Source organism: Eleutherodactylus coqui, chromosome 3 (assembly GCF_035609145.1).
Source record: "Eleutherodactylus coqui strain aEleCoq1 chromosome 3, aEleCoq1.hap1, whole genome shotgun sequence".
NCBI lineage: Eukaryota > Metazoa > Chordata > Amphibia > Anura > Eleutherodactylidae > Eleutherodactylus > Eleutherodactylus coqui.
The window spans coordinates 258,081,976-258,109,726 of NC_089839.1; positions in this window are offsets into that span (position 1 = coordinate 258,081,976).

Genomic DNA, 27,751 nt, shown 5'->3' on the forward strand with positions numbered 1-27,751 from the left:
TCTGCTTGTTATGGAGACATTTTCTCTAGTGCCTCTCTGAAATGCCTTGCAATACAACATGTAAAAAAATATATTGTATGCTAGGACTCACTTCCATATAAAGTCTCCTATGGAGATTACCTTGAAAATGTACGCTTAAATTACCATATTTACATTATTTATTCTTGTTTTTTTACTTTTACATTCTTGAGTATCTATTAGTAAAATAGGTTGCTGTTCTGAAGTCCTATTACTCATAGTTGGCCAATATATGAATATAGTAGGGAAATGCATAGATAGGATTTTCCTAAAAATTATGGCAGAAAAAATCCCTTTCAATGGATTAAAGTTTTAAACAAATATTGCAATTTCAAGATAATACAATTCTAAATTTTTTTTGAATTAATTTACAATTGTATTTGTGCAAGCAATGCATGTTAGTTCACTGAAAATAAGACCTACCCCCAAAATAAGCCCTAACATGAGTTTTCTGGATTTTTGAGGATGCTTGAGCTGTAAGCTCTACTCCAAAATTAAGCCCTAGTTACAGTTAATTTAAAAGTCAATGTAAATACTGTCCAGGCAGCTATACATGTAAAAAAGTTAAATCTGTCGGAGCAAAAAATTTAAGGGGTTTTCCAGTCAAAAATACAATTGAGGGCTTTTTATCAGGGTAGGGCTTATTTTGGGGAAAATCGATATCACCAGGATAGGTCATGAATAGTTGATCGGCTAGGGTCCACCACTCGAGACCCTGTCAGTGCCACAATAACAGAGGTTGGAGCAGAAGCCTCCGTGCCAACGTCCCATGTAGTGGGAGCCGTGCCTGCAGTGACAAGCGCCTGCCACTACATGTAAGTTGGTGCGGAGGCTTCAGCTCCAAATACACAGAGGTCAGAGCGGAAGCCCCCGTGCCGACCTCCCATGTAGTGGCCGGCGCTTGTCACTGCCGGCACAGCTCTCATTGATTTTAATCAACTGACCTCTGTTATTGTGGCGCTGACAATTTGCGCCCGCACAGCTGATCAGTGAGGGTCACGAGCGGCGGACCCCGGCAGATCAACTATTGATGACCTATCCTGATGATACTGGTTTTCTCCAAAATAAGCCCTACCCCCATAATAAGCCCTACCCATATTTTAGAGGAGGGGCATAAAATGTAAGCCATCCCCTGAAAATAAACCCTAGAAAATTGGAAGAAAAAAAAAAGCATCAAAGCTCACCTAGTCGGCGGCATTTGAGTCTCTGGCACCGGTCCCCATGGCTGCGGCAGGCTGCCGTGTTCTCTGCACTGACACAGAACTCTCCTTCTCATAATGGGGCTTTAAATACCTCACCTCCAGCAAGCGAGTGCTGTGATTGGATCGAGCGCCAGCCAATCAGAGTCGGCGCTTGATCGTTCACAGCTATTCAGTGAATGATATCACTGAATGGCTGTGATTGGCTCATCGAGCGCTGGCTCTGATTGGCTGAGGCATGGCGCTTGTGAGCTAATTCCAACACTCGCTTGCTGAAGGCGAGATAATCAAAGCTCTGTCACCAGAAGGAGAGTTCAATGTAAATGCTGAGGACACTGCAGCCTGCTGCATCTCCACCAGAGATCAGCAGCGCCAGGGACCCAGATGCCGCGGACCAGGGGAGTACAAGCCCCCCACGCCCGAAAATTAGTGTTAAAGAAGAAAAATAACGGATCCGCGCTCCGAGAATTGGCACTTGTTCAAGTTTATTCACACACTACGCGTTTCATCCCTCCATGGGGACTTTTTCAAGTGTGGCACTGATCACATGTGGATCCCCCCGTGTAAGTTTACGTGTAGATCGCTAACTTTACTCTTTGTGCTGTCACGGCCGGCTGGCTCCTTCTTTGTAGACCTGCTTCCAACTACTGCTTCTAGTTGCTGCATAGACCGGATCGAGCCGCAGTGGCAGGGATCACTTTCTCCGGCAGGCCAGGCAGTCATTCTCCCCCTTCTAACCTCTGCAAGGGCTCCATCACATTCCTTCACACCAACCACAAAGGCTTCTCCATTAATAATGCCGGAGAAAGTGATCCCTGCCACTGCGGCTCGATCCGGTCTATGCAGCAACTAGAAGCAGTAGTTGGAAGCAGGTCTACAAAGAAGGAGCCAGCCGGCCGTGACAGCACAAAGAGTAAAGTTAGCGATCTACACGTAAACTTACACGGGGGGATCCACATGTGATCAGTGCCACACTTGAAAAAGTCCCCATGGAGGGATGAAACGCGTAGTGTGTGAATAAACTTGAACAAGTGCCAATTCTCAGAGCGCGGATCCGCTATTTTTCTTCTTAAACACGGATTTCTTCTGAGCGGCTCTCTGCTAGAGAGACGGAGGACAGACGCAGCTCCCCAGCTGACTGGCCCAGCAGGACACCAGGGAATTAAAGGCACAGTACTTATAAGACAATCTGGATAAGGGGTGTGAGTGAGGACCCTATTCCACTATATAGGATCTTTACTGTGCACTGGGTGAGTGAGGCTTTATTTTATATACATTACTATGATATAAGTCACCGATATCCTCTGGGAGCGCTACCCTGATTTTTTGTATATTATTCTCACGCCCGAAAATTAGACACTGTGCCTCTTTTGGGGCAAAAATGAGTATAAGACAGTGTCTTGTTTTTGGGGAAACATGGTAGGCCATCAATAGTATTTTCGACCGGAAACCCCTTTAATATAGGACCCTGTCTTATTTTCAGGGAAACTGGGGTAGTTCAGCTAGCAATAACTTTATGTGCTTTTTTGTCCAGGTAACTGATTGTCATGGGATAAAACCATATAATTGTATCAATATTGTTCTCAGACATACGCAGATCCTTTACAGAGAATCTATCATCTCTCCTACTTTGTCTACTTAAAGGGATATTCAGCTATATATAGCTGAGATGGGAAATCCCTGGTATACTTACCGGTCACCTGGCTGGTAACTGGAAAAATATCTGAATGTTTCAGTGCAGCGCTGTCTTTGTAGCTCCCGTTGAAGTCAATGAGAACTACTGGAACAGTGTAGCACTGCACACTGTTCTGCACTAGTTCTATAAGCCTCATTCATTTTAATAAGAGCTACGCAAACAGAGCTGTGATTAGGTGCTTGGCTGTTTCCTACAGTTGGTCAGAAACAGAGAGCTGTGTTTCCCATCTCAGCCATGAAAAGCCAAGATAGGAAGAACCCTTTAAAAATGCTCCAGAATTGCTGTTTCATGAAGAATACAAGAATTTACTTAAATACATCTCTGTTGTGCCATTCTTCTGTCAGTTGTCTGAGAAATGTATGAATTATTTGAGAACTTTGTGGTGCCAGTTGTGGTTGTACTCCTAAACACAATCAGTGCTGACACTTGCAGACTGAGTAAGGAAATATCCCTTTGACAAGTGGAATGGTAACACCCAGTTGTCAATTTATTGATAAATTCCTAGGAGGAATAGCAAAGGAACTACAGAATGCAGAGTTTTGCCCGCAAACTCTGAAGCAGTCTAAAGAGCTCCTTGATCATTCATTGTCATGGATATCAGCAGGGCAGTCCATTGAATGCACTGATTCCCAATCTTTGAAGTGGAAGATGAGGATTGGTCAGTGCATGTGGTCAGCCCTGCACAGGCAATGGGAACTGAGGGTGATGTGGAAACGGAGGAACAAGAACATGGTGCTCACTGTGACATAGAGTCCATTCAGGAGGAGAAGGAGGACGAAGAGAAAGAGGTGGAAGATGATGAGGTGCTTGTCATAACATGGACAAGTAGGGAGAGAAAGGATAGCAGCTCGAAGGAGGAGGAGAAAGAGGTGGACATTGCAGGGCAACAACATGCTAAGACAGAGAGAAGAGTGTCAGAGAAAAGCATAAGGGCTGTACTGTCACAATTGGCTACTACTAGTTGCAGCAGCACCAGATTGTGGCCCACTGTCAGGTCTGCTCACAGGGCTTGTGCAGCCCGGGCATTCTTTGAAACTGCAGGTGACAACAGAAAAGTGGCCATCTGTAAGATCTGTGGTAAGTGTTTAAAACACAGCAAAAATGTAAACAAACTCAACACAATGTCTATGAACAGCAGTATGAACCCCCACTAACCTCTGGCTTGGAGAGCCCAACTGGGCCACAGGGCAAAAGTCAGCCTCATCCTGCTCCCTCTTCCGCTACTGTAGCTGCCTTTTCCACCATCTTCCTCCCCAACCTGCTCATGCAGTAGCCTCTGAGCACAGAGAGGAAGCTTTGTATAGGGGCAGTAGCGCACCTACTTCAGGCCTCTCCTCTGCAATTGAGGACAGGAGCCAGGAGTGGGAAGCAGAGATCAGATCACTTTAGCCTACACCATCACCACAATATTCATCAATATTGACATCTATCCCATATTCCAGCAGGACCTAGGTCAACAGCCAGCCCACCATAACACCCCAACCATTCATAAGCACAGAGCCTAAATGCAAGCATTGCACACCTCTTTCAACATGATGCTCTGTGCTAACCCACAATACCAGATGCCCTGCCACCCTTTCTTTACCCAAAAAGTAACATATGCCCTACACAGCCTTGTGAGTGATAACATGTACGTGGCATTGAAGAACACTGTAATTGGCAGGGTGCACCTGACCATGGACACATGGTTCAGCATGCATGGGCAGAGGTGTTACATATCCTTAACAGCACACTGGCTCAATGTCCTGCAGGTGGGCCAAAAGTGATGGTCCACATTTCATGGTACTCCTAAGACTTCTGGGACATTCTTTATAGTCCATCCCTTCCTCCCTCCCTCCTCCTCCTTCTCTTCCTCCACCTCTTCATACCACATTACAACAACCTCCACCCTGGCACAAATATCCGTAAGTTACAAAAGTGACCTCCATACAGCGCTGCACATGGTTAACACCAACAAGCTGTTATATTTGTGCAGGCTGCGGAAACAATGACCTACACGAATGCAATGTAAATAAGGGCTGGAAAGGAAAAAGGGACATTCATATATGAATGGATACTAACAACATAAATCATACGTGCATACCAACACCAATACAAACAGGCGGACAAATACTTACCAATGAGCAAAATACACATAAGCAGATAGCATTGCTAATAAGTACATACGAGATATTGATTTATATTTTGACCAGATTAGGTAAACTCACAAGCCAACATCCAGGGGGGCCTTCATTGTCTTGTGAGTCCCTACTCTAAGAAGACAACTAAAACCACAAAAAGGGAACCCTGCCTACAAGTGGGGTGAATGTTCCAATAGGGACGGCCCCATGCTGGAAACTAGGGGCCTGGCTCGCCCCAGATGGTAACACCAGACTACAGGCATAGGGAAATACAACAAAGAACATAAAACTCACCAGGGGTTTGCTAACCTACAGACAGACCAAGACATTGATCACACCTAATGTCTGAACATATTTGAACAGACACTGAACAAGTCACTATTAAAATCAACAGACGCAAGAGAACCCCACTCAGAACCTCACGTAACTTACACTGAAACAGAACATGCATGACTCCAAGCACCAGAGTTCTAAAAGATAAGTGAATAAATGGCAAAATGACCAGCAGCCTCTAGTAAAAACCAAACTCTTCTAACACTTATATGAGCCAAACTTTGGCAGTCCTTCGCCTCTGCAATCTTACACACGTACCTTGCTTGGCCCATGGGATGAACCTGGTAGTACAGCACTTCCTAAACAATTACCCAGGTTTACATCCATTGCTGAAAAAGGTCAGGAAACTGTGCTGGAACTTTCAGTGATCACACCCAGCCGCCTCTCATCTGGTGAATGTGCAGAGACGGTATGGGCTATCACCCAACCACCTCATGTGTGACATGTCTACATAGTGGAGTTCTACATTGCATATGTTGCAAAAGCTAAGCCAACAACTGAGATAGATCATGGAGTACTAGTTAGTGTATGCCATTGGCAAGAGCTGTATGGAGGTTGCTCTCTTGAGGCCTGTGGAGTGGCTGCAGATCAAAGATGTTTGTATCATTTTAGCCTGCTTTGATGAAGCAACCAAAATGGTCAGTCATGATCATGCTCAGATCAGTATGATCATTTCTGTTGTCTGTCTGCTGGAACAGATGCTACAGGATCTCAGGGATAATGACATGTTGTCATAGGAGGAGGAGGAAGGGATATCTCCCAATTGTCTGGCCAGTCTGCCATTACTCAACACCACATAGAGGGTAGTTTTGGGCAAGAGAGGAGGGTGTCTTCTCCAACACATTTCTCCACCCAAGAGGAAGGTATAGATGAGGAAGAAGAGTAGGAAGAATAGGAGGAAGAAGAGGAGGATGATATAAATCCAGAGGCAAGGGAGGTGATTATGTAATGTTCCTTCCATCCAAAGCGTAGAGGAGGAAGAAGAGGAGGAAGAGGAGGGAGATAATATAGGTCCAAAGCAGAGGAGGGGATTATGCAACATTACTTTCATCCATCACCAACCCCAGCTAATCTACGTGGATGGTGGGAACAGCTGAAGGATACTCCTAAGCGAGACTCTGAGGAATGTGGGCCATCACGCTTATGTATTTTGAGGCATATGAGTGCTTTTATGCTGCAGTGCTTGCAGAAGGACTATTGTATATCCCACATTAAAACATCAGATCATTCTTGGGTGGCTACCCTCCTTGATACCCTGCTACAAGGCTAAAATAACAAATCTCATTCTGGCAGTGATGAGGAACCTCAAAAAGAAGCAGCATCAGGACAGAAACTAGCTTTGGGGATGCATTTGCAATAGATTGCAGCTCGGTGGCTCATGGCAGATGAGCAGGAAGCTGTAGCAGCAGCACCACCAATGGTGGCCGGGGAAATCTTAAAGAGGAGCAGCATCATTTTTCAGCCCATCATAGCCTGTAGCAAAAGCACAGGGTAGGACTCACAGTCATAGGCAGCACTTATCCATGATAGTTCAAGAGTATGTCAGCTCCCACATCAAAATACGGAGACATGGTGCTGATTCCTTTGACTTCTGGGCGTCTTAGCTGGACGAGTGGCCAGAGCTTGGACAACATGCTTTAGAGGTGCTTGCCTGCCCCGTTGCCGATGTGCTATAAGAAAGGGTGTTCAGCATAGCTGGGGGTGTGATATTTGACAGATGCATCCACCTGTCCACAGACTATGTGGATCGCCTGACGTTTATTAATATTAACCAGGCCTGGATTTCAACTGATGTCTGCACCCCCGTGGTAGATTCCACTGATTAGTGAACACACTGGCAATATTTACTCACATATGACTGAACATAGATTTATGTCAAAGACCGCTTTAAATTGAGATGAATGGATTGGTTACGCACTTGTGTGACCTCTGTTTCATTTCCTAAGAGGCTAACTGAACCCCCATTTTCTGGATCAGTTGGGGTCCCATTGGTTGGAACCCCACCAATCTATTAATTTTCATCTATCCAGTAGCTGGGCGAAGACCTGAAAAAGCATTAAATCTCTCGAATACCCCTTTCAAGGCTTATTCAAATTTGTGTTGGAGGTTCTGCTCAGAGCCTCAGCCACAGATTTCTGTCAGAATGCAAGATGATATAATACAACATGCTGCACTATTTTGACAAGCAAAATGCCAGAGGAACTAATGGAAACTGGATAGACCTCATTAAAATCAATGGGGTCTGCTAGCCACTGCTCCCATGGCAGAATAGGAAAACACAAACTCTTACCTATCCATGAATCTATAAATTGTAGGAATAAATTTACAAACATTTTTAACTACTTTGATGTAAGTCTTTCCATTGATGAGACTATAATCCCTATTATACCCCCAACTTTTCTTGGCTACATTCCTTGCCTAAACTGGATCCATAAAAAAAATATTGGATCCTCTATACCAGGAGTCCCCAACTCCAGTCCTCAGGGACCACCAACAGGTCAGGTTTTCAGGATATCCTATGGTAAGAACACCTATAGCAACGGCCGAGGCACCGACAATAATTACATCACCTGTACAACACTAATGAAATCCTGAAAACATGACCTGTTGGCGGTCCCTGAGGACTGAAGTTGGGGAACACTGCTCTATACTACACTAAATACTGAAAACTACACACCAAATACAGCATCGTTAAAGAGTGTGTTCTGGATCCAAACAAATTCTGAATTTTGTAGAATCAATGGCATTCTAGTCCAAAGGCTATGTCTGGTATTACATCTCAGATGTATTCAAGTAAATGGGGCTGACCTCTCATACCAGACTCAGCCCATGGAGAAGAGTAGCACTTTTTCTGTTAAAAATTGCTACCTTTATTTCTAATCTAAAACTCCGCTGTTAAGATTTTTGACAGTTTTCAATCTGGATAGCTTCTTGATAATAGTATTATAGCAGCAATAGCTGCTTCTCACAAAAAGAAAAAAGAATTTTGCAATCTTCTAAGTCAAACACTACCTACGTAAAGAAAAAGTTTCCAAACTTCAGTACAAACTTCCCCACTGTCAAAAAAACAGAAGATTGAACTCCACAAAATAAATATTTTTAACACGTGGTACAAGTTGTGAAGTAAATATGTCCCGCTGCTCTGATCCTACATCCTGTCACATTAATGTTTCAGAGCACTCAATATAAATATTAAAACTAATAGCTTCACTCTTCAGCTATTACTCCATCATTCCCTGAAATCATCATAAAACATTCAAAACCTTTTAGAACATTTACACACTTGAATCTGATGGCGGAGAAAAGAGACTAACAGTGCTCGGCTCACAAGCTTAAATAATAGTGGAAAGCTGTTTATGGAGTATGCTTTATTTATTCATCATTTCAAGTAAGTTTCCGTTTTGATTGAGGGGAAAAAAATCAAAGTATAGTTGTCAAGGGAGAAGTCCAAAGTATTGCTTCTCTAAGACGTGCCAAGGAAGAGAGAGAAAAAAAAACCCTAAGTCCACGCGAATCTCAGTCCAAGGTCAATCAATCCTAGGACTCTAGGTACGTAAACAGCTAATGGATTGTAAAGACACATACTGGCGTTATGAATTTTTAAAGAGCAATTCTCCTGCACCATCCCCTATAAATCAATGATGACTTATTAGACGGATCAATTATGCAAACTTTCAAACATTTAATGACAGGTAATGAACAGGCCTCGGGAGTCCTACACTCAGCCCTTCTCCAGTTGAAGAGGTAACTATTTGACTGGAAGTCTTTAGGAAGATATTTTACAGATGTAATTAAAAGCTACGATTTTCCTTCTATGCAAAAGTGGAAGACTGTGATTATGTTTCTTAGAAGGTGTGCTTTGATTGATGGGTAGTCTAAACAAAGTGAATTATTTAATTAGTCTGTAATCCCTTTAAAGCTTTAGATGCATTACATTCAGTAGAATTGAGACCTTCACTTAACTCAACGTATGCATGTCTTATATAGTTGTGGACCATTGTGATGCCCATGTGAGGCAATTATTACAGATATTACAGATGAACTAACATCAATGTGTACTTGTGCCTATCGTTTGATGAAAAAAACTTTTTAGCAAGGGAATAAGTAACAAATATTAGATATATTGCCTTTGACATATACATTGTTTGAACACTTCCATTGAAGGAGAACTCACCGCCTCCTGTGGTAACTTGTTCCACTCATTGATCACCCTCACTGTCTAATATCTAATCCGTGTCTCCTCCCTTTCAGTTTCATCCCATTGCTTCTAGTATTTCCTTGTGCAAAGGAGAATAGCGCTGATCCCTCTGCAGATATTTGTAGACCGCTACTAAGTCTCCTCTCAGCCTTCTTTTTTGCAAACTAAACATTCCCAGATCCTTTAACCGTTCCTCATAGGATGTGATTTGCAGACCGCTCACCATCTTGGTAACTCTTCTCTGAACTTGTTCCAGTTTGTCTATGTCTTTTTTAACCCCTTCCCGCCCCATGACGTAAGGGTACGTCATGGGAGCGGGGTACTTCCCGCAAAATGACGTACCCATACGTCATAGGGATAGCGCGAGATCATAGCAGTGCTATCCCGCAGCGGGAGTCGGCTGTCACTAGTAGCCGGCGTCCCGCTGCAACAGCGGGGGCATCGGAGATATGCCCCCCGCTGTTAACCCCTTCCCTGCCGCGATCTAAGTAGATCGTGGCAGGGAAAGGGTTCACAGAGGGAGCGCACTCCCTCTGTGACTACAGCCGGCTCTCGCAATAACATCCCGAGAGCCTGGCTGGTTGCTATGGCAACAGGACGCCAGATACCGGCGTCCTGAATTGCCATAGCCTGTGATCGCTATAGTAAGCGATAAGGCATGGCAGGAGAGAAGTCCTGCCATGCCTTATCGTAGCGATCTGCAGTGCTGCAGTAAAAGTCCCTCAGAGGGACACAGACTGTGTAAAAAAAGAGAAAAACAAAGTACAAAAAATAAAAATGTAAAAAAAATGTTAAAAAACCCTTTTTTAATGCTTTTTCTCATATTAGCATAAAAAAAATGTAAAATCCCACATCTTTGGTATCCACGTGTCCATAACGACGCGTACAATACATTCAACAGGATTAGTATCCTGCAAGGCAAAAAGCGTTAAAAGAAATGCTAAAAAACTGAGGCAAAATGCTAATTTTTAGCATTTTGTCTCCCAAAAAACGCAATAAAAGTGATAAAAAAACTTGTGTACCCCAAAATGGTACCAATAAAAACTACAGCTAGTCTTGCAAAAAATAAGCCCTCAGAGAGCTCCGTCCATGGAAAAATAAAGTTATAGCACTTTGAATGCAGTGAATTTAGAAAAAAATAATAATTTCCAAAAAAAGGGTTTTTATTGTGGAAAAACTTTAAAAAAATATAAGAATTTTGGTATCGTTGTAACCGTACCATCCCGCAGAAAAAAATGTAGTGTGTCATTTATGCAGCATGATTAACGCTATTTAAAAAAACAACAAAAAATCTATGGCAGAATTTATGCGTTTTCTCTCCCTACGATCAAAAAAACATACTAAAAGTTTTACAATGTAGTCTATGTAACCAAAAATGGTTCCAATAAAAACTACAGTTCACCACGCAAAAAACAAGCCTTTATACGGCCGCGTCGATGGAAAAATAAAAAAGTTATGGCTTTTGAAAAATGGAGATGAAAAAAATACCAAAAATCTTTTGGTCCTCAACGCCAAAATAAGCCATGTCCTTAAGGGGTTAAAGTGGGGTTCCCAGAACTGAACACAGTATTCCAGATGAGGTCTGACTAAGGAAGAGTAGAGGGGGATAATTACCTCACGTGATCTAGACTTTCTGCTTTTCTTAATACATCCCAGAATTGTGTTTGCCTTTTTGGCTGCTGCATCACATTGTTGACTCATGTTCAGTCTATGATCTATTAGTATACCCAAGTCTTTTTCACATGTACTGCTGTTTAGCCCAATTCCTCCCATTCTATATGGGCTTTTTTCATGTTTATTGCTTAGTACATATAGACTTATCTCATTCGGGTAATCCCTGTAAGCTGTAATTAATCAATGCCATAACAGAAGTCTAATAGACTATATATATATATATATATATATATATATATATATATATATATTATCCTTTCCAATTGTTCTTATTACGGCGATCCTCCAATGCTAGGAAACAATTGAACCATAGACCTGAGTAAAGAAATGGGGGATTGGTTATTACCTGGTGCCATCCACTCGATTCAGCCACTGATCTGCCTGTTCCTGGAACCCCTCTTCATTCTACCAACATGGCTACAGTACTCACGTGAGAAGTGCTAGTCAATCATAGTAGCATGTGATTTCCATCCTTGTCTGAATGACATCAGGAAATGTCATACCTGTGTCATATGGAGGAATTGTGTGTGGAACACGCCAGAGAAGTAGATAAATTCTTGTCAGTGTGGCAACCTTGGATAGAGTTTGAGTCCTCAACAGAATTTCAAAATTTGTTAAATTAGGTATGATGAATGAATACAGGACTAATTCGTAAATCATCAAAAAGGCAGGGCTAACGATATTATATATACCTGCTATCTCTTCTCCCCTCTTTTCCTCGTCTGTTTAGAATTATTTTATTTAACCCCCTTCTTCTTCTCCCTTACCCCTCCATACAGTTCTATACTAGAGATGAGCGAGCACAAAAATGCTCGGGTGCTCGTTACTCGGGACGAAAATTTCGCGATGCTCGAGGGTTCGTTTCGAATAACGAACCCCATTGAAGTCAATGGGCGACCCGAGCATTTTTGTATATCGCCGATGCTCGCTAAGGTTTCCATTTGTGAAAATCTGGGCAATTCAAGAAAGTGATGGGAACGACACAGCAACGGATAGGGCAGGCAAGGGGCTACATGTTGGGCTGCATCTCAAGTTCCCAGTTCCCACTATTAAGCCACAATAGCGGCAAGAGTGGGCCCCCTCCCCTCCCAACAATTTTTACTTCTGAAAAGCCCTCATTAGCAATGCATACCTTAGCTAAGCACCACACTACCTCCAACAAAGCACAATCACTGCCTGCATGACACTCCGCTGCCACTTCTCCTGGGTTACATGCTGCCCAACCCCCCCCCCCCCCGCACGACCCAGTGTCCACAGCACACACCAAAGTGTCCCTGCGCAGCCTTCAGCTGCCCACATGACACGCCACCCTCATGTCTATTTATAAGTGCGTCTGCCATGAGGAGGAACCGCAGGCACACACTGCAGAGGGTTGGCACGGCTAGGCAGCGACCCTCTTTAAAAGGGGCAGGACGATAGCCCACAATGCTGTACAGAAGCAGTGAGAAATATAATCCTGTGCCACCGCCATCAGGAGCTGCACACGTGGGCATAGCAATGGGGAACCTATGTGCCACACACTATTCATTCTGTCAAGGTGTCTGCATGCCCCAGTCAGACCGCGGTTTTTTATAAATAGTCACAGGCAGGTACAACTCCGCAATGGGAATTCCGTGTGCACCCACAGCATGGGTGGCTCCCTGGAACCCACCGGCTGTACATAAATGTATCCCATTGCAGTGCCCTGGACAGCACAGCTAACTTCAGATTAAATGCAGGTGGGCTTCGGCCCACACTGCATGCCCCAACCTGACCGGGGTTTTTAATTCATAGACACAGGCAGGTACAACTCCCTATTGTGAAGTCCCTGTGGACCGACAGCATGGGTGGGTGCCAGGAAGCCACTGGCAGTACATAAATATATCCCATTGCATTGCCCATCACAGCTGAGGTAATGTCATGTTTAATGCAGGTGGGCAAAAAATTAATTGGATTACACTGTAGGCGAGGGCCCCAAAAAATTGGTGTACCAACAGTACTAATGTACCTCAGAAAAATTGCCTATGACCAACCAAGAGGGCAGGTGAAACTCATTAATCGCTTTGGTTAATGTGGCTTAATTTGTAACTAGGCCTGGAGGCAGCCCAGTTAAAATAAAAATTGGTTCAGGTGCAAGTTTCAACGCTTTAATGAGCATTGAAACGTATAAAAATTGTTTACAAAAATTATATGACTGAGCCTTGTGGGCCTAAGAAAAATTGCCCATTCGGCGTGATTACGTCAGGTTTCAGGAGGAGGAGCAGGAGGAGGAGGAATATTATACACAGATTGATGAAGCAAAAATGTCCCCGTTTTTGATGGTGATAGAGAACGATGCTTCCATCCGCGGGTGCAGCCTACGTATTGTTTAGGTATCGCTGCTGTCCGCTGGTGGAGAAGAGAAGTCTGGGGAAATCCAGGCTTTGTTCATCTTGATGAGTGTAAGCCTGTCGGCACTGTCGGTTGACAGGTGGGTACGCTTATCCGTGATGATTCCCCCAGCCACACTACACATACTCTCTGACAAGACGCTAGCCGCAGGACAAGCAAGCACTTCCAGGGCATACAACGCGAGTTCAGGCCACGTGTCCAGCTTCGACACCCAGTAGTTGTAGGGGGCAGAGGCGTCACGGAGGACGGTCGTGCGATCGGCTACATACTCCCTCACCATGCTTTTACAGTGCTCCCGCCGACTCAGCCTTGACTGAGGAGCGGTGAAACAGTCTTGCTGGGGAGCCAGAAAGCTGTCAAAGGCCTTAGAGAGTGTTCCCCTGCCTGTGCTGTACATGCTGCCTGATCTCCGCGCCTCCCCTGCTACCTGGCCCTCGGAACTGCGCCTTCTGCCACTAGCGCTGTGGGAATTTTACCATCAGCTTGTCCGCCAGGGTCCTGTGGTATAGCATCACTCTCGAACCCCTTTCCTCTTCGGGTATGAGAGTGGAAAGGTTCTCCTTATACCGTGGGTCGAGCAGTGTGTACACCCAGTAATCCGTCGTGGCCAGAATGCGTGTAACGCGAGGGTCACGAGAAAGGTATCCTAACATGAAGTCCGCCATGTGTGCCAGGGTACCTGTACGCAACACATGGCTGTCTTCACTAGGAAGATCACTTTCAGGATCCTCCTCCTCCTCCTCAGGCCATACACGCTGAAAGGATGACAGGCAAGCAGCATGGGTACCCTCAGCAGTGGGCCAAGCTGTCTCTTCCCCCTCCTCCTCATCCTCCTCATGCTCCTCCTCCTCCTCAACGCGCTGAGATATAGACAGGAGGGTGCTCTGACTATCCAGCGACATACTGTCTTCCCCCGGCTCTGTTTCCGAGGGCAAAGCGTCTGCCTTTATGCTTTGCAAGGAACTTCTCAAGAGGCATAGCAGAGGAATGGTGACGCTAATGATTGCAGCATCCCCGCTCACCATCTGGGTAGACTCCTCAAAGTTTCCAAGGACCTGGCAGATGTCTGCCAACCAGGCCCACTCTTCTGTAAAGAATTGAGGAGGCTGACTCCCACTGCGCCGCCCATGTTGGAGTTGGTATTCCACTATAGCTCTACGCTGCTCATAGAGTCTGGCCAACATGTGGAGCGTAGAGTTCCACCGTGTGGGCACGTCGCACAGCAGTCGGTGCACTGGCAGATTAAACCGATGTTGCAGGGTGCGCAGGGTGGCAGCGTCCGTGTGGGACTTGCGGAAATGTGCGCAGAGCCGGCGCACCTTTCCGAGCAGGTCTGACAAGCGTGGGTAGCTTTTCAGAAAGCGCTGAACCACCAAATTAAAGACGTGGGCCAGGCATGGCACGTGTGTGAGGCTGCCGAGCTGCAGAGCCACCACCAGGTTACGGCCGTTGTCACACACGACCATGCCCGGTTGGAGGCTCAGCGGCGCAAGCCAGCAGTCGGTCTGCTCTGTCAGACCCTGCAGCAGTTCGTGGGCCGTGTGCCTCTTATCTCCTAAGCTGAGTAGTTTCAGCACGGCCTGCTGACGCTTGCCCACCGCTGTGCTGCCACGCCGCGCGGCCCCGACTGCTGCCGACGTGCTGCTGACACATCTTGATTGCGAGACAGAGGTTGCGGAGGAGGAGGAGGGTGGTTTAGTGGAGGAAGCATACACCGCCGCAGATACCACCACCAAGCTGGGGCCCGCAATTTTGGGGGTGGGTAGGACGTGAGCGGTCCCAGGCTCTGACTCTGTCCCAGCCTCCACTAAATTCACCCAATGTGCCGTCAGGGAGATATAGTGGCCCTGCCTGCCTGTGCTTGTCCACGTGTCCGTTGTTAAGTGGACCTTGGCAGTAACCGCGTTGGTGAGGGCGCGTACAATGTTGCGGGAGACGTGGTCGTGCAGGGCTGGGATGGCACATCGGGAAAAGTAGTGGCGACTGGGAACTGAGTAGCGCGGGGCCGCCGCCGCCATCATACCTTTGAAAGCCTCCGTTTCCACAACCCTATACGGCAGCATCTCCAGGCTGATAAATTTGGCTATGTGCACATTTAACGCTTGAGCGTGCGGGTGCGTGGTGGCGTGCTTGCGCTTGTGCTCCAACACTTGCGCCAGCGACGGCTGGACGGTGCGCTGACAGACATTGGTGGATGGGGCCGAGGACAGCGGAGGTGAGGGTGTGGGTGCAGGCCAGGAGACGGTAGTGCCTGTGTCCTGAGAGGGGGGTTGGATCTCAGTGGCAGGTTGGGGCACAGGGGGAGAGGCAGCGGTGCAAACCGGAGGCGGTGAACGGCCTTCGTCCCACCTTGTGGGGTGCTTGGCCATCATATGTCTGTGCATGCTGGTGGTGGTGAGGCTGGTGGTGGTGGCTCCCCGGCTGATCTTAGCGCGACACAGGTTGCACACCACTGTTCGTCGGTCGTCTGCACTCTCAGTGAAAACTGCCAGACCTTTGAGTACCTCGGCCTCTGCAGGGTGGCATGGCGCGAGGGGGCGCTTTGGGAACCAGTTGGTGGATTATTCGGTCTGGCCCTGCCTCTACCCCTGGCCACCGCACTGCCTCTTCCAACCTGCCCTGCTGCTGCCCTTGCCTCCCCCTCTGAAGACCTGTCCTCAGTAGGCGTAGCAAACCAGGTGGGGTCAGTCACCTCATCGTCCTGCTGCTCTTCCTCCGAATCCTCTGTGCGCTCCTCCCTCGGACTTACTGCCCTTACTACTACCTCACTGATAGACAACTGTGTCTCATCGTCATCGTCCTCCTCACCCACTGAAAGCTCTTGAGACAGTTGCCAGAAGTCCCCAGCCTCATCCCCCGGACCCCGGGAACTTTCCAAAGGTTGGGCATCGGTCACGACAAACTCCTCCAGTGGGAGAGGATTCAGAACCATTGCTGCCCATTCTGGGCAGGGGCCCGAGAACAGTTCCTGGGAGTCTGCCTGCTTCTCAGAATGTGTCATTGTAATGGAGTGAGGAGGCTGGGAGGAAGGAGGAGCAGCAGCCAGAGGATTCAGAGTTGCAGCAGTGGGCGGCGCAGAAGTCTGGGTGTTCGATAGATTGCTGGATGCACTTTCTGCCATCCACGACAGGACCTGCTCAAACTGCTCATTTTCTAATAAAGGTCTACCGCGTGGACCCATTAATTGTGAGATGAATGTGGGGACGCAAGAAACGTGCCTCTCTCCTAATCCCGCAGCAGTCGGCTGCGATACACCTGGATCAGGAGCTCGGCCTGTGCCCACACCCTGACTTGGGCCTCCGCGTCCTCGGCCGTGTCCACGTCCTCTAGGCCTACCCCTACCCCTCAGCATGGTGTATTACCAGTAGTGCAGAAACAGAACGCTGTAATTAAATGTGCCGCTTATTGGCCTGTGGTTGAAGGCTGACTTCGCTTACGGAATGCACAGCAGAGCCAGGAAAGAATTTTGCGCAAGCCTGCTGTAACACTTAGCTGGCTGCGTATGAATTAGGACAACTACCCCCAGCAGAGACCCAGTACACTGAGGACAGTCACAGGCAGCCCAAATAGATTTTTTTCCCCAAATATTTTTGGAACGGCCCACTGCCTATATACACTAAATATGTCTTCTATCCCTGCCTCACCACTACTGGCCCTGGACAATGTAAAATTACTGCAGACTGTTTCACTGTGGACAGGAATACAGCGGTGATGTAACAGGCAACACAGAGCCAGGAAAGAATTTTGCGCAAGCCTGCTGTAACACTTAGCTGGCTGCGTATGAATTAGGACAACTACCCCCAGCAGAGACCCAGTACACTGAGGACGGTCACAGGCAGCCCAAATAGATTTTTTTTCCCAAATGTTTTTGGAAAGGCCCACTGCCTATATGCACTAAATATATCTTCTGTCCCTGCCTCACCACTACTGGCCCTGGACAATGTAAAATTACTGCAGGACGCAATGCTCTGCACGGCCGATATACAAAAAAAAAAAAAAAGTGCAACACTGCAAAAAGCAGCCTCCACACTACTGCACACGGTTAGATGTGGCCCTAAGAAGGACCGTTGGGGTTCTTGAAGCCTAAAATAACTCCTAACACCCTCCCTATAGCAACTCCAGCAAGACAGCACTTTCCCTGAACTATGTCAGAATGCATCTGTGGCGAGCCGCGGGAGGGGCCGATTTATATACTCGGGTGACACCTGATCTCGCCAGCCACTCACTGCAGGGGGTGGTATAGGGCTTGAATGTCGCAGGGGGAAGTTGTAATGCCTTCCCTGTCTTTCTATTGGCCAGAAAAGCGCGCTAACGTCTCAGAGATGAAAGTGAAAGTAACCCGAACATCGCGTGGTGCTCGTTTCGAATAACGAGCATCTCGAACACGCTAATACTCGAACGAGCATCAAGCTCGGACGAGTACGTTCGCGCATCTCTATTCTATACCCTTTTTTTATTATTATTATTTTTTCTTACTAACCGGAAGTTTGTAGCCTCATTTTTCTTTTCCTTTTCTAATTTTGTGGGTGAAAATAGGATCAAACCATTTTTCTTATTAGGCTAATTACTACCTGAGGTGCTTACTCTGCACTCTCATCCGGTTGTCTTAGATGCCATGAAAGTTAAAAGAGAGTAACCAGTAGGAGTTGGCTCCATTTTTTTTTTCATGTAAATGTTTTATTTCTTGATATGTTAATTTTCCTTCATGCGGTCCTGCAAGACCTCTTAGAAATGTTTATTTTATTTGAAAATTTTTTAATAAAACTGATTGAACAATAGAAGCATGTCGTGTCTTAAAGTACCGGTGCCCCACCAGTGCTCAGTGTGCATTGGGTAGTCACTACAGCCACCTTGGACATATGAAGACGGGCCCTAGGAACAGACAGATAAGCAGGCAAACCAGTAAGAGGATAGCACCAGGTAATATAACTTTTCCCCTCCAGTCCATGGACAAATTTTGTCCTGGGACCAAAGGATCCGTCTAACATAAATCAAATATAAAACATGTCCTTTGCACTCAAGGTTTCCTTCATTCATTATAACTGACCAAATAACCTGTTGTATTTGTATATAGAAGAGTAAACTAGCCCTCATCCAAACTACAGTAGTGTCTTGACATACGTGTTTAATCCGTTACGAGACAGAGCCCTTAAGCCAAAAAACTCGTATGTCAAAGCACTTTTCCCCATTGAAATGACATTAATGAGTTCCAATGCATTTCAATGGGGAAACTAACTACAAGTAAAAAACAAAAAAATCAATACTCACCTACCGCCAGCATTCCCTGATGATCTCTGGCGCTACTGCAGGCTGTCGCTCCCTTCTCCACGCGGACACAGAGCATTGCTTTCTGGATGTGGGGCTTAAATGCCCTGCCTTCAGCAAGCTAAGCTCTGATTGATTAACTTAGTGCCTTGTCAGCCAATGAAAGCTGGCACTGGGTTAATCAATTACAGCCATTCAATGATATCACAGGGTAAGGGTGAATTCACACGAACGTATATTGGCTCGGTTTTCACGCCAAGGCGATATACGTCATCCTTGTGTGCAGGGGGGGAAGGCTGGAAGAGCCAGGAGCAGGAACTGAGCTCCCGCCCCCTCTCTGCCTCCTCTCCGCCCCTCTGCACTATTTGCAATGGGGAGAGGTGGGGCAGGGCTAATTCGTGAAACTTAGACCCGCCCCCGTCCCGCCTCCTCTCATTGCAAATAGTGCAGAGGGGTGGAGAGGAGGCAGAGAGGGGGCGGGAGCTCAGTTCCTGCTCCTGGCTCTTCCATCCTCCCCCCCTGCACACGAGGACAATGTATATTGGCTCGGCGTGAAAACCGAGCCGATATACGTTCGTGTGAATGCACCCTAAGATTGAGGGGGATCCAGGACACTCCCTGTACTAACCTATGGTCTGTGTTCCATTCCCATAATTTGGTGGATTGGTGTTTAAGTAAATTTAGGACACAGTTGGTGATATCAGCTTTATAGTATAACGAGAAATCCGGAAGACCCAGGCCTCCCAACTCCTTTGTGCGTGTAAGGAGGTTGCAACGTCGACAAGGTCCAGGCCCCTCCACACGAATTTGGTGATTAATGTGCGGATTCATAGTAGAAAAGGCCTAGGCACCTGCACTGGGATAGTTTGACATAGGTACAAGAACTTTGGGGGAGTTTCCATTTTAATGGCGTTTACCCTGCCTCTCCAGGACAGGAAGAATGGATTCTATTTGTCAAGATTAGAGATGAGCGAGCGTACTCGGAAAAGCACTACTCGCTCGAGTAATTTGCTTTATCCGAGTATCGCTGTGCTCGTCCCGAAAGATTCGGGTGCCAGCACGGAGCGGGGAGCTGCAGGGGAGAGCGGGGAGGAACGGAGGGAAGATCTTTCTCTCCCTCTCTCCCGCCCGCTCTCCCCTGCTCCCCGCTGCGACTCACCTGTCAGCCGCAGCGGCACCCGAATCTTCAGGGACGAGCACAGCGATACTCGGATAAAGCAAATTACTCGAGCGAGTAGTGCTTTTCCGAGTACGCTCGCTCATCTCTAGTCAAGATCCATCACCAGATTGGAGGCAAACGGACTGAAATTCAGGGAGAAAGTGATTGTTTTTAAAGGTAAAGACTCACCATTTTCTTTAAAGGAAAAAGAACATTTTGAAGGTACCTAAGATGGGTTCACACGGGGCGGAATTGCTGCACGGAAATTCCTCCTGTGTTTAAAATCCCATGATTAGCCAGTAAAGTGGATGAGATTTGCAAAAATCGCGTACACACACTGTGGCCAATCTGTTGCGGTCAAGGTGAGCTGAAATTGCCATGCAACGCAGAAATCAAAGCCGCAGCATGTCAATTCTTTCTCCGTTTCTGCAGTGCCCTCTCTTCTCTCTATGGGGAGAGATAGCTGCAGTGGAATTCCCTTTGGCAAAGCCGCTCCAAAATCCGCAGCTAAGGGCCGCGGGTTTTGAAGCTGCGCTTATCCCGCGGAAATCTTGCAGTTTTTCTGTCCGGCTATTCCGTGCGATTTCTGCGGGATTTCGGACCCGGGTGAAGCCAGCTTAAGGGCTCTTTCACACGAGTGTATATCGGCCCGCCATCAGCCTATATACACTACGATCTGATGCATCAGATCACATGGCCGTATTCCCGCGACCTAAAAGTGCCCGACCGGGCCAATATAGTGCCGGTCTCTTACATCAGGCCCAAAAGATAGTCCTGGAACTATCCTTCGGGCCGGAATACGTTGGCCGCGGTATGGGCTCCTATGGGAGCCAATGAATGCGGCCGGAGAAGGGAGGTGGGAGGAAATTTAGCAGCATGACTGCTAAACTCCCTCCCTCTTCTTTCCTCCTCTCCAGCTGCTTGCAATGGGAGGTGGCAGGATGGGGGCGGTGCTAAGCATTTCGCCATCCGGCCTCCTCCTATTGCTGGCTGTGGACAAGGGGCGGGTAGGGGACAGGAGAGTAGCTCTGCCCCATCTCAGCCCCTCCCATTGCAAACAGCCAGAGGGGAGGAGAGAGGAGGTGAGCCGGCGAGGGGAAGGGGCCCATTCTGTCTAAACGGGTGCACAAAACGTTAGATTTTTGCGCTCGTTCACGAGTTTTTACTCCTCAGATCGTAGTGTATATCGGCCGGCCGTGAAAAGATCGGCCGATATATGCTTGCGTGAAAGAGTCCTTACAGTGTGAAACGAGTTTGTTTCTTTGTTATAAGTACACTAGAAGATTGTGAATACTATTTTTAAAATCAGTTGCTATTGCAATATCCTTTTTAATTGTTTTAGTAAAGAACTGTTATAATTGTTCTGCGTGCAGCACCCCCATACCCAGTGTCATATTCCACACCTCTTATACTAACTTACAATCAAATGTTACAGTCAACAAAGCCCTAGCCAGTTACAAGTATTTGATGTGTTTTATCGGAAGCACACCTGATTCAACTGGGCCGAGAATCTCATGATTCTCATTTACCCAATGGAAAGAGTTGGTGATGTCATCAGCAGCTCGTTTGCGTTCGGACAGCTCTTGGAGAATCTTGCAGTCCTCGGGCCCTTATCTTTCAGTGTTTTACATTCTGATGTGAAACACTGAATGAACAGTGTTCAAACACCACGATAAGTGCCGAGCCGGTGGGGCGGGTTTTCATTCTGCATGAAAATGATCGACAAGCAAGAACCTCATGATTCGCTCATCGTTCAGTCATTTGCCCGCATTGGAACTGAATTATTATCATTCAGTTTTGTTTGTTTGAACAATTTTCTGAATGAAAATCATTCCAAATAAACGGGGTATAATGAAGCCCTTGATTAGTTGCATCATGTATGCTTCATACAACACCTGATTTGCAGGTGTCATAAAAGTGGCATTTTGTAGTGAATTTGAGAACTCACTTGCTACATTAGTTATGTGGAGCTATTTAAATTCTTCTTCTTTGATTTTTTTTTTAAATATTTGAAAGTTTGTAAATTTGACAAATAAACCTTATTTGCAATGAGTGATTGAATAATTTTGATAGCAGTTGCTTGTTTACATTATTAGGGAATTCTCGGCTTTTGGTATTCTTTCAGAGCTGCTTATCTACAGTCTTGGCTGTTTTCTCATGATGCACTGCTAGGTAATGGCATTAATTGGCTTCAAATCTTTTGGGCAAAGCAAATCAAATGACTAAATTCTGTCCAGATGTTTTATTTTGCCTTCAGGTTCTTTTCTGCATTCGACTGTACTCGTTTACCGTACATCTTATGCTCACAAAGTATCTCGACATGATTAATTCAAGATTTATATTTATTCCCTTGCATTAGATTTATATTTATAAACAATTTGCAAACACAACACATGGAGTGAATTCTAAAAGCTTAAAATGATGGTACAAATAAGCTGGCAAATGAGTTTAATATCACAACCCAACAGCTTGGCGAGCCTTGCACTAAAACATACAACACTGAACAGAAACATATTTTTACACATTATAACATGTGAACCAAATATTTTTTCCTTTTTTTCTGTAAATGACTTCATTTGCTGTTTTATGCCTCATACAGACGAGCGTGTTTTTTTGTATGCCTATATGTGCAAAAAAAAAAAACGCTGCTCATATGAGCGTAAAACGCATGAATGGGCAAAGTTTGCGCATGAAACTTTGCCCGTTCACAGGAGCAGCTGCTCCGTGAAGGTCCCCTCTTCACTGAACACTGTGACAGCACTGTCACAGTGTTCAGTGATGAGGGGACTGCAGCGGGGAGAATAGAAACACCTGCCACAGCTGGCACAGCTGTAACAGCTGTGGCAGTGAAGCGCAATGCAATCCCATTGCTTTCAATAGAGCCGGTACTGCTGCCGCCCCATTGAAAGTAATAGGATGAAGGCAAGCCGTGCAGCGATGATTTTTGAGGAAGGACTTGAAATACAAGCCCTTCCCTGAAAATCATCCCTAGCTGTAGAAAAAGAAACATTAACTCACCTAGAAGCGTTGTCTAGCTCTTCTCACCGTCCCTGGCAGTCATCTTCTGTATTCTGGTGGCTGGGGATTAAAAAATCCCTGCCTCCAGAAAGCGCTGCCTCTGATTGGCTGAGTACTGTGTCTTTTATTGACATCGCCAAATGAACAGATACACTGTGTTTTCTACAAGAGACTTGCGCACATGCGTATCAGTGAATATCTGCTGGTAGAGGATGAAGCAATTGGTCTTGAACAGCAGGCTATATGTTGCACCACCATACAGCAGAACGATAGACTGAACATTTAGGTATAGGGCAATGTCTCAGGGCCCTTGACCAGAAGGGGCTTGTAGCCTTTTTGTCAGGTACAATACTTAAAATTTAAGTATAGTGACTGCAAAAAAGTGATAGGTACTATTAAATAACAACTTATTTATCCAAACCAAGTATGTCTTGACTTTGGCGGTGAGTAAGCAGCACATGACTTTTAATATCTGGGAGCTTGAGTAATCTCAGTTTCTAACTGCTACAATTAACCTCGACTCTTTCATTTTGTTATGTAACCATAATGAATCACAGTGGATCTGATTTCGTTTCTGTTGACAATGATTAACAAATAATGTCTTTTCAATATCAAAGACATGAAAAATATCTACAAAGTAATCTACATTCATTACAACTATTAAACACAAAACTGTTAATTTCCTGTTTCTAAAAAAGACAAAAATGACCAAATCAATAACCTGCTGACATCAAAATCATTATGTGTAACAACTTCTTGGAGATTACAACCCAATAAATGCTAAATGTTATTAAAACTAAATAATTATTATGATAACAGAGCAGAAAAATCTATAATAGATTCTCAATGCCAACTATGTAAAGGAGCTGATGAAACAATTGACCACATACCAAAAATAGCACAGACTGAGTACAAAGACAATTACACAAGTAAAAGTTGGTGGAAAAGATGATTCATTGGAACAAAGAACTGGTGGGACCATAAGCTCGAAAGAGTAGTTGAAAATGAAGCAGTAAAAATACTGTGGAATTTCCATATACAAACAGACAAGTCTTGGCCCATAACATGTCAACAGCAGAGTGTGGGTGTGTAACAAAGGCAAAATGACAGCAGAGTGTGGTTGTGTAACAAAGGCAAAATGACAGCAGAGTGTGGTTGTGTAACAAAGGCAAAATGACAGAATACTAGAGAGATATGTAATATTTATTATTTTCATATGAGTTAAATGAACACTGTCATCACATTTGAGCCCCATAAGCTATAAAGTCCAGGGAGCTGTGTTTCATGCTGTTTCCCCATGAATTTGGCACGTGCCAGCAGCTTGACTCTTTCTAAGTGCGCAAATCTCATAGAGATGAATGGGAGATTCATGCACAGAAAGACTTAAGCTGCTAGTGCGAGCCAACCTTGCGATGACACAGCACTAGAATAGGGCACCCAATGAGTATGAAACACAACTTCCTGGACTCCCCATACCCTCACCTTTGAGCCCAATAGCATAGTTTATGGGGCTCAAATGTGATGATTTGTTTTTCTGATCCAAATCTCCTCTATAACCATATAGAGTTAAAGTGACACTTTGGGTCTGGAGATGCAAAGATGATCATACCAGCTTCTCTGACTACCTGATGTACTTGGTGTATTAGTAATCATCATTAGTCTAAGACACTGCACCTGCTGCTCATATGGAATTTCTGGCCAGCCAGAACAGCTTGTAGTATCTTAAGGTGTGTTTAGACTGAAAGATGATCGCTCAAAAATTGCTCAAACGGCAGTTTCAGTGACAGTTTTGAGCAATCATCTTTGCATAACTCTTAAGTAGCTATTTAGCTACTTAAAGAGTTAAATGCAGGCGGAGCCGGACACCGCTGATAACTCTAAGAAAAGCAGCTGTTTTGTATATGCAAACAGTTGTTTTGTTCTCGCAGTTATTAGCGGTGTCCCGCTGAGCTAATAGCTCCGAGAAACAGCAGGAGCGCTGACAGCTCCTTTGTTCTCAGAGCTTTCAGCTGATATCTCGCTGGGAAGTCTCAGCGGGATACCAGCTAAGAGAATGCTATCAGTGCCGCCCGCTGAGAAAATCGGCATGTGCCACTGATAACAGTCATCAGCAATTTCTAGCTTGCTAGAAATCAGCGATGAACGAATAGTGCACAATGACAGCGCATTTAGACACAACGATTATCGCTCAAAAGATGGCTTTTGAGCTAATTTTGAGTGATAATCGTTGTGTCTAAATGGGACTTTAGACTTCCATGCATACTAATGCACAGTGTGTATCAGGTAGCTAATTCCTATTCTGTAGAGAAAGCTTTGCAGCAGTCATCTCACTAACTTCACAGGCAGGATTACACTGAGAGGTGACACTTACAGTATATGTAGATAACACAGGATCCACCATTCACAAGAGGTATAAACTGTGCCAATCTACTCTCCTCCCTGTAAAATGACCTCTGCACAGGTCACAGAGCATGTCTAGAACAGTTTCCCATGCAAATCAATGGGTCCCTTGCTCTCCACTGTTTGAATAGCCATGAGACTGCTATAAAGCATATCTCTAAATTCTCTTAATGCTATTAAATATAGCTTAGGAAGGATGGCAGCCCCTATAGTCATGTATAGACAGCAGAATAGAAAAAAACTACAATCAGACAATAAAAACAGCTTACAAAAATGTTTCTCTGTCTGGTTTTAATTAATGCAAAAATTTTGTAGTGATATTGTCCCTTTAAAGACACCTTTTATTCACAGCTCCAAGGGACAGCTATGGGGTTGGCTTGTTCGTCCTCATATGCTAAATTGTTCCCAATTCTCCTACACTCTCAGAGCTCCTCTATTAGTTCATGTAACATTTCTCAAGTGCTTCTCATCAGCTGTACCTTAATGGTGAGCGCTACTCTCCTCCTTTCACTGTATCTAATGTGACGAGTCGATACAGTGAAAAGGCCTATGATGTGGCCTCTTACTAGCCAAGCCAGAAACTTTGTGCACACTGATGAGAGCAAAACACCCCAAAAAACTGTCTGTGCATGGCTTTCTGGCTTTTGGTTTTCATTGTTATAAAGACTTGCATAAAGAGTCTGACATTGACTTGCCGGAATACTGACTTCCAATAGGTGGCACTGCAGAGGTATTGTTCCATCTTCCTTATTTGCATATTTCTCAGAGGAGCATGGATGGCCTTATAAGTCTCCTCACACACCTTCTAGGTGCTCTCCTTAATGAGAGATGATACCCTTCCCGACCAACAATATCAAGTGCAACGCTTAGCATTGGAGAACATGCCAATAGTCATCTATTCACAGTTCACGCGTATAGTTATGGTCAGTTGGGTGTACAGAAAGTCCACATGAGTTTCCAACCCTCTTAGAGCTGTGTAAGTTCACCATATAATCGCTAGTTCCATAATAATATCATATTATCAACCTGGCTCACCTGTAGGCTAGAAAAGTCCTTTTGATATTTAGTAACATCCTTGAACTTCGAAGATATGTTTAAAGAGAAGAATACGTTGTATGCACTGTATGGTTCTCTGACTATATTGCACTATTACTATGTAAACTATGTGCTATATACAATGACTAAATAAGTAACATGCAAGTATATGTTGTGAAGCTGTAAAAGTGCAGGGTTAAAAGGAATGTCTACTACTGGGCTTGATATCTGGGTGTCAGGGGAGAGCTTCAGTGAGAATAAAGCTGTAAATTATGCATTGCTAGGATTATCTGCCCAGAGGTGCTGTACCATCTGTTAAATAAACCCTGCACACAATTAGATTATATCTCCTAAAGTAGTAGTGTGGCAACTTCAAGGGATCCAACAGAGCAACAAACTAAACTCTCCACCAGCCGCCATTGCTACTTATATATACAATATATTGATGCCTTTCCACTGAAGACAAGAGGAACTATTTAAATTCACTAAATGTTTGTCATTAATGTCAAACATATATTAAGCCCTTGGTGCTGAAGTCTCTATTCTTTCATTGCTGTTTTCTCAGTCTTCCCCTTACAGAGAGCCATAACTTTTTTATTCTTACGTCAACATAGCCATGTATTTGTGCAGCGAGTTGTATTTTTCTATGCCAAAATTTAATGTACCATATTACTTATTGAGAAACTTTAAAAAAAATGATGTGGGGTGGAATGGATAAAGAATGCAATTAAGCCATTGTTTTTGGGTTTCATTTTTATGGCATTCACTGTGTGGTAAAAATGACGTGCAAAATTTATTTTGTTGGTCAGTATGATTACTATGATACCACGTTTATGTAGTTTTTGTTATGTTTTACTACTTTTGCTAAATAAAAAAAATAAATATTTTGTCCTCCCCCTGTAAGCTTTATACTTACCTCCCCCATGGTTCCCCTAATGTCAGTGCTGGAAGCGGTCACTCAAAGCATTGAGTTGCACTGCTAAGTATTTCACTCATATTAATTTTATAATGGGTGGATTACTTAGCAGCGCAACTAGTAATCCACTAGGAAAACCTTTGGCTGTCAGAGCTACTTACAGTATCCTCAGAATGGATAAATAGAGGTCCTGTATTGTTTGCAAGGGGATCTTCTACCCTTCTCTCTGAAAAACATTGGCAAGTTCCAGTAACGATAATGAAGGTGGATAGCGTGCTTGAACATTTCTTTCCAACACTGGCCACAACGGCTCAATGATTTTGATATTAGGCGATTGTGGAGGCCATGGC